Source organism: Schistocerca cancellata, chromosome 11 (assembly GCF_023864275.1).
Source record: "Schistocerca cancellata isolate TAMUIC-IGC-003103 chromosome 11, iqSchCanc2.1, whole genome shotgun sequence".
Lineage (NCBI taxonomy): Eukaryota > Metazoa > Arthropoda > Insecta > Orthoptera > Acrididae > Schistocerca > Schistocerca cancellata.
The window spans coordinates 84,736,967-84,751,603 of record NC_064636.1 but is presented as its reverse complement, the minus strand read 5'-3'; the positions used below and the strand labels follow the sequence as shown (position 1 = coordinate 84,751,603).

At 40.8% G+C, this 14,637-nt stretch overlaps 1 long non-coding RNA gene across 1 annotated transcript in view; it reads left to right on the top strand.

Annotated features, from left to right (window-relative positions):
• Nucleotides 1–14,637, top strand: part of LOC126108648 (uncharacterized) — an 83,701-nt gene that overhangs the window by 45,670 nt on the left and 23,394 nt on the right. Inside the window, exon 4 of the long non-coding RNA XR_007523580.1 lies at nucleotides 8,491–8,648. This is a non-coding gene — a long non-coding RNA (uncharacterized LOC126108648). The remainder of the gene's footprint in view (nucleotides 1–8,490; nucleotides 8,649–14,637) is intronic.

The window sequence follows — 14,637 nt, the reverse complement described above, 5'->3', positions numbered from 1 at the left end:
GCCGCTATCCAAGCTGGATTTGGAGTGGAGCAGATGTAAGAAATCAGCTTTGCTAGCACTGACTGCAGTTCTTTGGAGGTTTGAGGCTACAAAGGGCCTGCAAGTGTGACTACATCAGATGAATACCCTGAGAATTAATTACATGCCCCAAGTACTCGATCTCAGTTTAAAAACCATACACTCAGATCTATTGCATGTTAGGCCTCTTCTGAAAGCATTTGGCAGAGGGTGCGCAATTTATTAAGGGGCTCATCTGCTTTGGGACCTGATACTACTATATCATCTGAACAATTTGTACACAAAGGCACAGGTGCAGCTAATTGGTCCAAAGGGCACTGAAAAATTGGAGGTGTGGATGCACTACTGAAAAGCAAATGAAGAAATTTGAGGAGTCCCTTATGTGTATTAATGACACACACCTGCTGTGATTGTTCATCTAAAGGAATCTGGAGGTAGGCATCGTGTAAATCAATCTTAAAGTAACGACCAGCTCCCAAACGGTCAACAAGTTAATCAGGCCGAGTCAGAGAAAATTAATCAATCACTATTTGGGGATACAATGTTGCCTTCTTCTTCTTCTTCTTCTTCTTCTTCTTCTTCTTCTTCTATGGCACTACACTCCAGGATGAACCTTGGCTTTCTCAATGAGCTTTCACCATCCATCACGGGCACATGCTACCCTCTTCCACTTTCTGCATCTGAGCTTCCATATCCAGCCATCTGGCTCAAGGTCAACCTTGCCCTCTTTCTCCTCCTGGATTACCAAAGAGAATCTTCTTTATCACTCCATTCTTGCCACGTGACCTGCAGTGTACAATTCTGCATTGTACCTTTTCCTCCATGGTTCTCACACACACAGGGCCAATTATTCTCCTCAAAACTTTCCTCTCAAATCCGTCAAGCAGCCTTGCTTCGGTTTCCGTCAAGGCCCGTGTTTCCGAAGCATAAACAAGAACGGTTTATACAAATAGTGAATTTTGTTGGGTGGATGAGGAGTCTTGACTGGAATAAATTACTGAAGGCAAAATATGCCTTATTTGTTGATATGTCTAATCTTAGTTTCAGTTGAGATCTCATTAAAGCAAGTGACTGTGGAACCGAGATACTTGAAGCTATCAACCGTTTAAAATGAGTATCCATTCACACTGAAAGTTGACGGCATATTGGGTTGATATGCTTCCCCACAGGCCACGTATTTAGTTTTATCTTCATTTACCATAAGACCCATCTTCTTACTTGCTTGACTAAGGCTGTAAAAGTTTCTTTCAGTGCTGGTACTGTCCATGCTAGGGTGTCTGCATCATCTGTATATGCTAAAAGCTGCACTGACTTATAGAAGGTGGTGCCCCTAATCTGCAGGCCTCCTTCACGGGTGCTACATTAAATAATAAGCATGCCAATGCATCTTCTTGATGTAGCCCGTTCTTCATTTCCAGGGGGTCTGAGTAATTTCCTCAAACTCGAATGCAGATTAAGTCAGACATAGTTATTTTAACCATTCTCAGGAGCTTTCCATGTATCTACATCTCCTGTAAGGCACGAAAGAACTGGATTCTATTGATGCTGTCGTATGCAGACTTAGTCAATAAAGAGGTGATGTGTTCTAACTCTATATTCAACAGTTTTCTCCAAAATTTGGCGCAGATTGAAAATCTGGTCTATTGGTGACCTTCCTCATCAAAATCCGCTTTGGTATACTCCAATTTCTTTATCCACCTGTGGCAATAGCCAACCAAAAATCATATAACACCTTGTATCCCAGGCTCAGGAGGGTGATTCCACTGTGGTTTCTGCACTCCATTTGGTCACCCTTAGTAATATTCCTTCTTTCCATTCATCTGGTATCCTTTCCTGTTCCCATATGAGAGTGATAAGTTCAAACAGAGACTGCTCTAATGTTGCTCCTCCACATTTTAGCAATTCTGCAGGAATGCTGTCAGTGCTGGGGGCTTAGTTATTCTCCAGTTCCCTTAAAGCTTTTTTAACTATTCGGGGTTCGATATTGCCTTAGTCTCCACAAACACACAATTTGCCTGAAGGCTTCTTTGCCAGTACTAATGGAGATGCCCACTGACTGGCTGTGATGGATGCCACTGTGAAAGTTGTCCATTATAATTATCCGGGCTGTTATGCCGTGGTCGGTTGATGAATTCTGTGGTGATTCCCAACGTTTCGTCTCCGACTGCGGGAGACATCTTCAAGGGGGTCCGTAGCTCGATGGAAGGTCCAACACACACACTGGCTCGCTACTGACTGCCGCTAAATTCTGTGTCCGCGCGCCCCCGCGCTCATGTGGCTGAAGGGTTAAGATCCATGTCCAGGGGACTGTTGTAAATCGCTGTGGCTTGAGTGTAATTTTTGTCTTTGAATAAAAGTGTCATTTCTGTTCATCTGGTAGCATGTTGCTTTCAGTTACCTTTTGTACTATCATGGAGCAGTTCTTTCCATGTATATTCAAAGTTTCATCTTGCTATATTACTTGCCAGTGACACATCACTTGAAAATTACATTTGTTCTTAACTAGGTTAACAACATTGTTATGTCCTCGTATGAGGCTGACACAGTTTTGGTGACTTCAGTTCACTTAATATTTCTTTTAGTTTAAACTTAAATGAAAACATCATAGTTTTGGGCCATATTAATCAGATGATCTGCCATCCTAACTTTCTCATACTACTTGTGAGAGATGTTACTAAAGTACACTTTTAGGTTAAGAGCTTGGACATATCCTTGTGGAGTTTCACAATATCTTTGCAGTTTTTAAACTCCCAGGAAAAACTGCCTGCTGTGGACGTGTTTATCATGTTCATTAGTGGCTTAGCAGTAATGGCAGATGATGACAGTTTCATTAAGTATTCGAAAAGCCATACATTTAAGGGGGCTTTATCTGGAGTTTTTCAACCTGTTTGACTCTTTCTAATTGGTACTTGTAAACAGGTAAATGGAAACCATATATGACGTTATTTCCTGAAGTTGAAATGATACTTGTTAGATTTTTACAAACATTTATTGAAGTAATTTTTAGATGCATTTCCTACTGATTCTAGGTTGCTTTCTAGAAAAACTTTTCCATCTGATTTATTTGGGGTTCTTGTTTGTATGTTTTGACTGCACAGTTTTCTCTATTTATGATCAGCTGCCTCGTTTTTGCATTGTTTCGTGATTCAGTAATGGGCTCCTCATTGTGCAGTTTGTCAGTTGCCCACCAATTCTGTGACATGAAGGGAATGAAAGATAGTTATGTAATTTTTTTAGTTTTGGTTGTTAACCCACTACTTTTTTCCAATGGTCAATGTACTGTGTATTCAACATTGTCAGTTGCTGTAATAGTTGAACAATAATAAAACAATGGAAAATCCAGGATGGAATGATGATAATATTATGGAGAGGGAAGATTGCTACTCACCATATAGCGGAGATGCTGTCACAGATAGGCACAACAAAAAGATTATCAAACAGAATTTGCAGTCACGGTGCGTTGGATAAGCAAGAGAGTGCTCCCGTTGTCAGAAGTAATCGCACCCTAGGTCATAACTCCAGGTGTAGGTCCAGCATGCAGACAGGTTGGTTGCAGGCCTTCAATTGGCCCTCTCCTAACAGAGACGAGGTCATCACTGGCACAGAGACAGGAGCAGCCTTCGTCAGAAAACGCAACAGACCTCCATCCTGACCTCCAATGAGCTCTTGCTCGACATCACTGAAGTCACAAATGGCAGTGGTTTAGAGTCCGTGAAATGAATTTTACAGGGCACCTGTCTTGGAGCTGTCCTCGAAGTAACTGATTTGTATCAGTTCGTTGTGTAACTGGGATGCCAACTGCTGCCCCTTGCTGATGCAGATGTAATACGATGTGCCACAGCGGTACGCCAAACTCGATTGTCTTCCCTCTCAGTAGTGGCAGGTGTCTGCCGAGAGCCCAGTCTTCTTGCGAACGTACATTCTCGTGACCACCACTGCCAGCAATCGTTTAGTGGCTGCATTACTGCCAAGTCTTTTCTGCAGTATTGCAGAAGGAACATACAGCTTCTAGTAGACACATAATTTGACCTTGTTCAGAATCGGTGAGGTGTCAATTATCGCATATTTGTCACCTAAGGCATTCTTGACTAACATCAACTCAGAACGTCCAGTCTCACAGGTAACTAAGGCCCATGGCTGTAACACTGTATATTTAAGAAAAATTTGACACTGGATTGAGGACTAAGCATGTTATCGTTTATGGAGAGTCATCGTCAGATGTAGAAGTAACTTCAGGGTTGTGCCAGGGAAGGGTGTAGAGTCTCTTACTGTTCATATCGTATATTAATGAGCTTTCAGACAATATTAATACTTACCTCAGACTTTCGCAGGTGATGTAGTTATCTACAATGTGCTGCATGCAAGAAGGTGCGTAAATATTCAATCAGATCTTGATAAGATTGCAAAGTGTTGCAAAGATTGGCAACTTGCTCTAAATGTTCAGAAATGTAAAATTATGTACTTCACAAAACAAAAAATATTTATAATATCAGTGAGTTACTGTTGTAATTGGGCAATCCGTGCAAATGTGGATGCAACACTTCATAAGGTTATGAAATGTAATGATCATATACTCTTGTTTTTGGAGAAAGCAGGTGGTAGACTTTTGTATATTGATAGAATACTGGGGAAGTGCAATCATTCTACATAGGAGATGGCTTAGAAATTACTCATCCAACCGGTTCTAAAACATTGCTCACATGTGTGGGACCTGTACCAAATAGAACTAATGGGGGATATTGAACATTACAGAGAAGGGCAGCACGAATGGCCACAGGTTTGTTTAATCCAGAGAGAGAGAGAGAGAGAGAGAGAGAGAGAGAGAGAGAGAGAGAGAGAGAGAGAGAGAGAGAGAGACGAAGAGATACTGAAGGAACTAAAATGGCAGACTCTTGAAGACAGGTGTAAACTATCCTCAGAAAGTCTATTAACAAAGTTTCATGAACTGGCTTCAAATGATTACTCTAGGCATATACTATGATCCCCTATGTATTGCTCGTGTAGGGATCATGAGTGCGAGATTAGAAGAATTATAGCACACACAGAATCATTCAATAATTCTCCCCCACTCCATATGTGAATGGAGTGGAAAGAAGCACTAATAACTGGTACAATAGGATGTGCCCTGTACCATGATCTCATGGTGATGTGCAGAGTATGGATGTAGACAGATTGTGAAGAGTTTTATAGCTGTACATTTCAATCCTTTCTGTGATTCACTAGAATAAAGGCAAACCATTTTCTCCCAGCATTGTATTGGCAAATATTACTCTTCTACTGCAGTGAACTGCAGATAACAACTTTCAGAACTAGGAAAAATGTGTATCATGCTAAGAGACACACAACATCATTAATGTGGTGGAAATAAGTTTTGAGAAACAACCAGTGGATGAGATTACTGATAACATGATCATATAAATGAAAGAAAAACTGACAAACTAATGTGACCACCATGGGAAGAGAGGCTTGTGAATGTTACTATTAATGCCTTGAAACATATTAAAAACTTGTACTGGTCGGACCACAGTAACAATCGTTCTTTTGCCAGGGGCGTAATAGTAACTGTGGAATGTGCAAAGTATAAAAAAAAGTAATGACACATTTGTTGACCTCACCAACTCAGTTCCATTTTAATATAGTCCTAAAGGGATGTGCTGTATGTCTGTCACAACAACTACCACTAAAAAATAAGAGCAAAGCAGAACAGCAGCTACATGACCTTCAGTACACTTGTTATCGCCCTTAGTACTGTACTGGTCTATTGTGTGACATGGTATAAGCTACAGCCCACAGTAAGTAAATAAAATATTGTTGAAGAACATGAACCATCATTTGGAAACAAAAACATCACAGATGGCATCTACATAACATTTGATGTAGCACTTCAGAGAATACACTGATAGCTGGAATTGTTCAGTAGCCCTCCAGATTTCATCAGCAAATAAATGTAATATGAGGCAGTAGTGAACACGCCTAATTGCCTAGAGAGAGGCAGAGATGATGATCCATCCACACAAAATTATAATTACAGTAGGATGTCATTAGCAGATTTTTAACTTCGTAAGTGGGAAAGTGTACTACCAAAAAATACCTGATTTGGTAAAGATTTTTCCTGTGAAAATTTAGAACTAAGATTACCATATTCTGGGTAATATGTAGTCTGTTAATACCTCTCTTTCTGACATCCTAGCTTCGTAAACTATAATTCAGAATGTGCCCTTTTGAGAACACATTTGGAAGATCACAACCAGAAGCTGTCAAAATTACATCTTTGTTACAAGACACAAAAATATGTTAAATACAACCACATTGACTAAATCCAATACATCAGGTGTGTACACTTTTGCCATCGGCTAGTTTGTTTGCAGGACAGTCGTGTGGTGTGTGTGTGTGTGTGTGTGTGTGTGTGTGTGTGTGTGTGTGTGTGTGCGCGCAACCTCTCACACCAAAATACGAACCTGACGTGGGATGTAGAAAAAAGAACAGTGTGCTAATTTTGCAGTTTTTATTGCAGTTCTCAATACAAACGAACGTCATTTGTTTAGTGTCTCTCAACTATTGAATTACTGCTGCTAACTGAATAGAGATAGTCATTTCAACAAGCTATCGGTGTATCATACATTTTAGCGTATCTGCACTAAAATACTGGGTGTTTCAAAACGAATATTGGAGTTCTAATGCTTTGCAGCATTTATTACATTAAACTTACAATTATGTATGTTACATCAGATAAAAGAACAGCAAACAGTTTTTCATAAAAGTGTTTAATGTGAGCATCATTCTAATTACAGTGGAATATCATTAGCAGATTTTTAACTTCATAAGTGGGAAAGTGTAATCAAAAAAATATCTAATTTGGTAACAATTTATCCTGTGAAAAATATAGTCGATAGGTGAGTTCATCCCAAACCTTGATCATTGTGTCTGGAGTAATCATCGCAAGAGAAATAGTTGCAACAACTGTTTCAATCATGTTTCTTAAGTTGTTAGATCAGCTGGTAGTAGAGACATGATCCTTGATGAACACTAGGATGAAAAAATTGCGTGCCATCAGATTGGGTAAATGTGGAGGCCGTGTGAAGCGAGCTCTGTCATCTAGATCCTTGTGGCCAACCCAGTAGTTGGGTAGGACGACATTTAACCAGTTGCATGCTGAGATGTGCCAGTGAGATGGTACACCCTCTTGCTGCTAAATAAAGTTCTGAGGTTCAGATTCTTCCAACTGAAGGAGCCATAGTACTAATACATAGATATATGAAATAGTGGTTACAGTTGCTTCACCAAAAAAGTAAGGCCCATCAACTTTCTGCTGGGATATGCAGCAAAAAAAAAAATAAAAACATTCAATTTAGGGAAGTCTCAAAGCAGCTGTTCCGTTTTGTGGGGATTTGTCGACCCCCAAATGTGCACATTGTGTATGTTCACATTTCCACTTAGATGACATGTAACTCATTGCTGAAGATAATGCGGTCCAGAAAATCTTTGGCATGCTGGGACAGTTTGTTTGCAAAGTTGCTATATAAACCATAGCTGTATGCTTCAGAACTTGTAAACCGCAAACAATAAGGACATAGTTGCCTCCTTACATCTCTACATAGATGTCACTATAATTATTAATTTGCAAATTGCCTTCCAGACTGATTTCTTCACGTTATGCGTAAAAGGCTGTCTCACTCATTTAACACATTCTTCAGTTGCATACACATGTGCACATGAATACAAACAAAATTGTTTGAATTGCTCTTTCATAATTCTAAGTTTAATGTAATAAATATTACAAAACCGAAAAAGCCCAATATTCATTTTGACACACCAAGGACAATAAGATACAGTGTGTAGTACCATTTTCAAAAGTTTGAGAAACATACCAGTAGTTAGTGCTTATTTTGTACTAATTTTTACATTGTACTGTCCATTTTATTTAATACATTTCACAACTTCAACATGTTCACATCTCAACACTCAATGCTTAACTTTGTCCAGTGTTGCTGTAGCTTTTGATATTACAAACTGGCAAAGGTTCCAATTCATCCTTGTCTTTACTTTCTTCACTTATCGATGTCGTCAATTGATGACCTACTACGATTCCAGTTTTTCTGGAAGTAAGTGTATGCTCTGTTTACATTGTAAAAAATACTCAGCGCAATAACTTTTGATCTTAATCTCCAGAATTTTGCAGATGGAACCAAGGGTAGATAGTGGCCTCTGAGCTGTTTCTTTACTTACTTCTGTACCTTAGTTGAATTTCAGTATCATAGTGAAAGTTGGTAAGTGTGATTATTACTTTCATCAAATAGTGTGTTGTATCCTAACGCCTAAAAGTAACAGCTCTGGATGAATAGCAATTTTTAATTTTTTTATTTTGCAGTATACATGTATATATTTACAACTTACAACTTTAGTAACTTTGAAACTATATGAGATATTCTAGCATATGATAAGATCACTAAAAAAATTTCTTTTTCCTTCCAGGTTATGCAATTTTGATGCAAAATTGAACCTGAAAACCTGATAAAATGTGGATTCCAGTGGATAAAGCTCAATGTGTGTGGCCTGGTAGATACAGACGATATCAGATACCCAAGTGCAACGAACCTTTTGGAATTGGAATACATCATGTATGGAAACAGGTAGTGTTCTTCATAAAAAAGGGCTGGTCACCCATCAGTTTGACGCCATTGTGGACAGGGTACAGCAGGTGTTTGCAAGGAGTTCTATAAAATCTGTATGTGGCAGCCAGATAGTTGGAAATGAGAAGATCGACGTTGCACAGTGTCGTGCATAAGAGGTAATGGCTCTATCCCTACAAAGTGCAGCTGCTTCAGGCATTAAAGCCTATGGGCAAGCCTAGATGTGAACAATTTGCAGTGCATATTCTATGCAAGATTGATGCAAGCATTGACTTTTTTGGAAAAGATTCCTTTCTCCGATATGGCAACATTTTATGTATCCAGCAAACTGAATCGCCTTAAAGTTTGTATGTAGGATTTGCAGCATCCTCGTGTTACACATGAAATGGAAAGAGACAGTTGTAAGGTCAATGTTTGGTGCAGACTGATCTCCAGTTGCATCACTGATTCATTCTTTTTCATCACTGCCATCAACAGTGGTGTTAACATGGACATGCTACAAGAGTTTACTGTGCCACATTCGTAGCATCTGCAACCTGGTGTCATATTCCAGTAAGACAGGGCACCACTCCACTGGCCCCTAAATGTACTTCAATTTCTATATAAGAAATTTCCGGATAGGTGGATTGGACGAGTTAGTCCAACTTGGTGTCTGCCACGATCCCCTGACCTTACAGCACTAATTTCATCCTGGGTTTTTTTGACGGATGCGGTATACCGAACCAGGGCTAGAGACCTGCAGGAATTGAAGGCCTACATTTGCAATCCATGTGAACATGTCACCATGGAGATTTTGAATCGTACGTGGAGAGAAATGGAATTCCGACTAGGCATTATCCATCCTATTTAGGGTGTACACGTTGATTTGTGTGAATGAGGAAACAAAATTTAGTTATCTGATCGTGTAAATTTTATTTGTATGAATATACATAACTTAATTGTTGAATTTCTTTATTCAGTTCACTCTAGATCCTGCTATTCTCAAATGACTGTTCCTCAGTTCCATGGATGAACTTCAGCTCTCCATTCAGTTACTGGTTAATCAACAGTTTGCCATCTTTCTCAGTAGCAATGTAAAAAGCATCAGCATTTGCTCTGTCCAAGAAGTTATTTTGAAAAAAACCTGTTTTTTCTTATGAACTTTTGCTGATCCCGCTTGTATTTGTTGTGGCCTCCATTGTTCATAGAAAGCTTGTAATTTTTATATATAATTTCTTGGCTCCTGTGCCAGAATTTGTAGTCTCTCCCGTAGTAAATAGTCACATCCCCCACATCTAGTGTGGCACTTTGTAGCATAGTTAATTTACTGATCTGTAAGTTGTAAAAAAGAAAACCTTTAATTTTTGGTTGAGTGACAGACGTTTTTTCATTATTTCATGCAAGTAATATCAAATATTTTAGATATTGCTGATGGAAATACTCATTGCTGAGCCGTTTTCAGGCTACTTGTGGACCAGCCTGTTTGGATAGTGCTGGTATCCTCAGCTGAAACTTGCAAAGTAACATCCATGCAGGTCACTTGTTTTGTGAAACTAATATGTTGACATCCTTCCTCTTTGTTGAGGTATAGGCAGCCAGTGGGTGGACAGTAAATGGTAACCAATGAACAGCTTTTAACTAGGTATGCCTTCGTGCATGTTTTTTCTGCGTACAGGAGTTTCTGTTACATATACGGCACTTTACACTGCTTGTGAGAAAAAAATATTAATCAGCACTGATGTTCAACTTGGTTCGCTAGCACCCACTAGTGGGCATCCTCACTTTCATAGGAGGCGGTAGACAGGTGGAGGTTAAAATATTTATATTAGGGTTTCACAGAACTTTGAAAAAAATATTGGGTTAGTAAGTATTATTTTATGCTTTAAATTGATGCAGCTGTGCTTTATAAATTGTATGACGTGGAGTTACTTCCCCACTTTATAAATCATCATTACTGTGGAATGGTGGATGGTCAGAAAATTTTAATAATAAAGCTACATTTTTCTAGATGTGGAAAAACTAATCGCCTGTGGAATGCGCTTGTCTTTTGCTGTCCAAAGTGGGCCGCAGAACACTGTGTGAAATGTTTTTTCTAGGCGTGGGGCAGTGCATGTACAAACATAATAAATTGAAAGTTGTGTGTTTCATAATTCAACAACTGTACACAATAGTGATATGAGAACTATCTTCTTACATCTTTCATTAACCCAATGAAAATGTTGTGCTATTTTTCACACTAATCAATGTTTATCATGCCATACCTCCCAAATTTGGCATTGCACAACACAATTTTATAATTGGCTTCAGTAGCACATGTTGATAACAGGTGGAAACTTTCTGGCCAATAGAATCAGTAACAGTGTGGTAATAAATTAAAATGTGCGACTTGGAATTTGTAGCAAACCAACATTTGAAATGTATTATTTGATAAACTTTTTCACTTTACATTTTTTTGCGGGAGATCAGAGCAAGAAAAATTTTCGGAAAGATTCGAAAACATTTTAACAGTTTGTTGGAAGTTTGTGGGTGATACAGTTTTCCAAAGATGAGAGCAGTATCTTGTGGTTCATTGATGCCGCACGAGTTCCAGCGTGCTGCAAGGAACATTTTGGTATTACAGGCACAGTGGACTGCGGCGCAACAGTTGTAGTGGGGCAGCAAAGGCAAAAGTGCAGTGGAGTGTGCAGTCTAAAGGGAAGGAGACTGTGTATTATTGTATTCAGAAAGTGCAAAGCAGTCACAAATCTTCTTGTGTTGTGAAGGAGCATATAACATTTTAGTAATGAAACAGTTGCTAGACGGTGCAGAAGAGTGCCATCTCCCAATGCCTCATAAGGTAAATGTAGCGGAAATTAATGCACTGCTCGTGGATGAAACGATACCCTGGATAGGTGTGGAGGGTTACGTCAAAGCTACGGGATTCACTGTGAGGAAGAGAGATTTACTGATTACTTTGGTGGGCCAAATTTTAGCCATCACTCAGTCTTAATCACAGTAACAACATCCACCTCGTTATAAAAAGTGGTTAAAGCTCACTACACCAAATTCGTATCCTTGAGGAAAAAGACCTTGTTTCACAAAGTGCCTAGCATCTAGCACATGTTGGTCTATCGCTTATTCTTATGATATTGAAACCCATTTTTGAACATATTCTAAGTTGATTTCTAAATGAATTATAAGTTGATTTTTGAATGTGTGTATAATGTACGTGATATATCTGCCAGGGGAATCCCAGTTGCATCTAGGTGAATCTAGAAATAAATTTCCCTGGAGACAAAAGGGGATGGGGATATATGAGCTAAGCAGAATAAAGCCAAACGGGTGAATGCCAATCGCTGTATATGTGGTTGACTGGGTTTGCAAATCATCAGCATTGTTATAATTACTAGCGAAATCCATAGATTCAGACTACCAGAGTGGAAAGAAATGACTAACAGGAATAACAGGTAACAAAGATTATGTATTATCTTCTCGGTCTATCCAAGAAAATGAGATTTTGACAGAAAATTCGTGGCCAGACCGCCAGTAAGGGCCAGTTGTACAATCCCCAGCTAGCAGCCACCAAAGTTTTATTCTGGGAGTAGTGCGGAAAACATGCTGTACGAACACGTAATAACTCCTAACCGGAGAATAAATGTGGTGTAACTAAACCGGTGGTTGTGGCCGGGTTAATGAAGTTCAGTGGAGAAGTAGTTTTGACACTGGCAGGAATAGTTATAGAATTAGTGATGACAAGACTGTTTGTTAGAACGAGGGAGAAGAAGAAAACGGGGACAGCACACAAATTGTGGAAGAATACAATGATCCCAAATTTATATAAAAATTTTGTACTACTACTTCTCGTTCTCATACTTCGGAAGCTAGAGAGTATGAATGAAATGTGAAACTATTTCCTAACATACAACTTCTTGCTTGTCATTTAATATTGGTACTTCGTGAATTATATTCTGTCGAGTTATAAATTGTACCATAACAGTCTCATTTATTTGGTGTGTGTGCAATTGCTGAAATATTAGGCAGGCCTATTTAGTTTTATCTAGCAGACAGTGACAAAATACACGTAAACAGACTGAGAAACCACACCAGTCTTAGGTTCTACTTGTATTAACAGCTTTTCCAGTATTAAAGGACAACACTGAGTTTTCCTGTACAAAATATTTGACGGACTTTGATGCGGTAATAGATCCTTTTGCAGAAAGGAAAGCACGCCATGTAAAGCTGTAGCAAGATCAGAGGAAAAAATGCTAGGACTTCAGGATTGAAGAAATGTGTACTGTCTTGATTGTTTCTTGTCTTTACTGGTTTTGTGGATCATATATTTAATTTTATTAATAGGCAATAAAGAGTGCAAATTTTCTGAGGAGTTCTTGTTCTTCAGGTTACAAATAATTCCATCCAGTATTAACTGTGAGTTATTTTTGAGGGGGGGGGGGTCGGGCAGGATGTCAAACCGGCTGACTATACAACATTTTAATTTCAACTGTCCTGAATATAGTTTGATGGCACCCATCACTAAATATTATGCGTTTGAATTCCAAAGAGTGAAATACAGTGACATGCGGTTGAAGAATACACTCCTGGAAATTGAAATAAGAACACCGTGAATTCATTGTCCCAGGAAGGGGAAACTTTGACACATTCCTGGGGTCAGATACATCACATGATCACACTGACAGAACCACAGGCACATAGACACAGGCAACAGAGCATGCACAATGTCGGCACTAGTACAGTGTATATCCACCTTTCGCAGCAATGCAGGCTGCTATTCTCCCATGGAGACGATCGTAGAGATGCTGGATGTAGTCCTGTGGAACGGCTTGCCATGCCATTTCCACCTGGCGCCTCAGTTGGACCAGCGTTCGTGCTGGACGTGCAGACCGCGTGAGACGACGCTTCATCCAGTCCCAAACATGCTCAATGGGGGACAGATCCGGAGATCTTGCTGGCCAGGGTAGTTGACTTACACCTTCTAGAGCACGTTGGGTGGCACGGGATACATGCGGACGTGCATTGTCCTGTTGGAACAGCAAGTTCCCTTGCCGGTCTAGGAATGGTAGAACGATGGGTTCGATGACAGTTTGGATGTACCGTGCACTATTCAGTGTCCCCTCGACGATCACCAGTGGTGTACGGCCAGTGTAGGAGATCGCTCCCCACACCATGATGCCGGGTGTTGGCCCTGTGTGCCTCGGTCGTATGCAGTCCTGATTGTGGCGCTCACCTGCACGGCGCCAAACACGCATACGACCATCATTGGCACCAAGGCAGAAGCGACTCTCATCGCTGACGACGACACATCTCCATTCGTCCCTCCATTCACGCCTGTCGCGACACCACTGGAGGCGGGCTGCACGATGTTGGGGCGTGAGCGGAAGACGGCCTAATGGTGTGCGGGACCGTAGCCCAGCTTCATGGAGACGGTTGCGAATGGTCCTCGCCGATACCCCAGGAGCAACAGTGTCCCTAATTTGCTGGGAAGTGGCGGTGCGGTCCCCTACGGCACTGCGTAGGATCCTACGGTCTTGGCATGCATCCGTGCGTCGCTGCGGTCCGGTCCCAGGTCGACGGGCATGTGCACCTTCCGCCGACCACTGGCGACAACATCGATGTACTGTGGAGACCTCACGCCCCACGTGTTGAGCAATTCGGCGGTACGTCCACCTGGCCTCCCGCATGCCCACTATGCGCCATCGCTCAAAGTCCGTCAACTGCACATACGGTTCACGTCCACGCTGTCGCGGCATGCTACCAGTGTTAAAGACAGCGATGGAGCTCCGTATGCCACGGCAAACTGGCTGACACTGACGGCGGCGGTGCACAAATGCTGCGCAGCTAGCGCCATTCGACGGCCAACACCGCGGTTCCTGGTGTGTCCGCTGTGCCGTGCGTGTGATAATTGCTTGTACAGCCCTCTCGCAGTGTCCGGAGCAAGTATGGTGGGTCTGACACACCGGTGTCAATGTGTTCTTTTTTCCATTTCCAGGAGTGTACTATGTGAAGAGGCGCG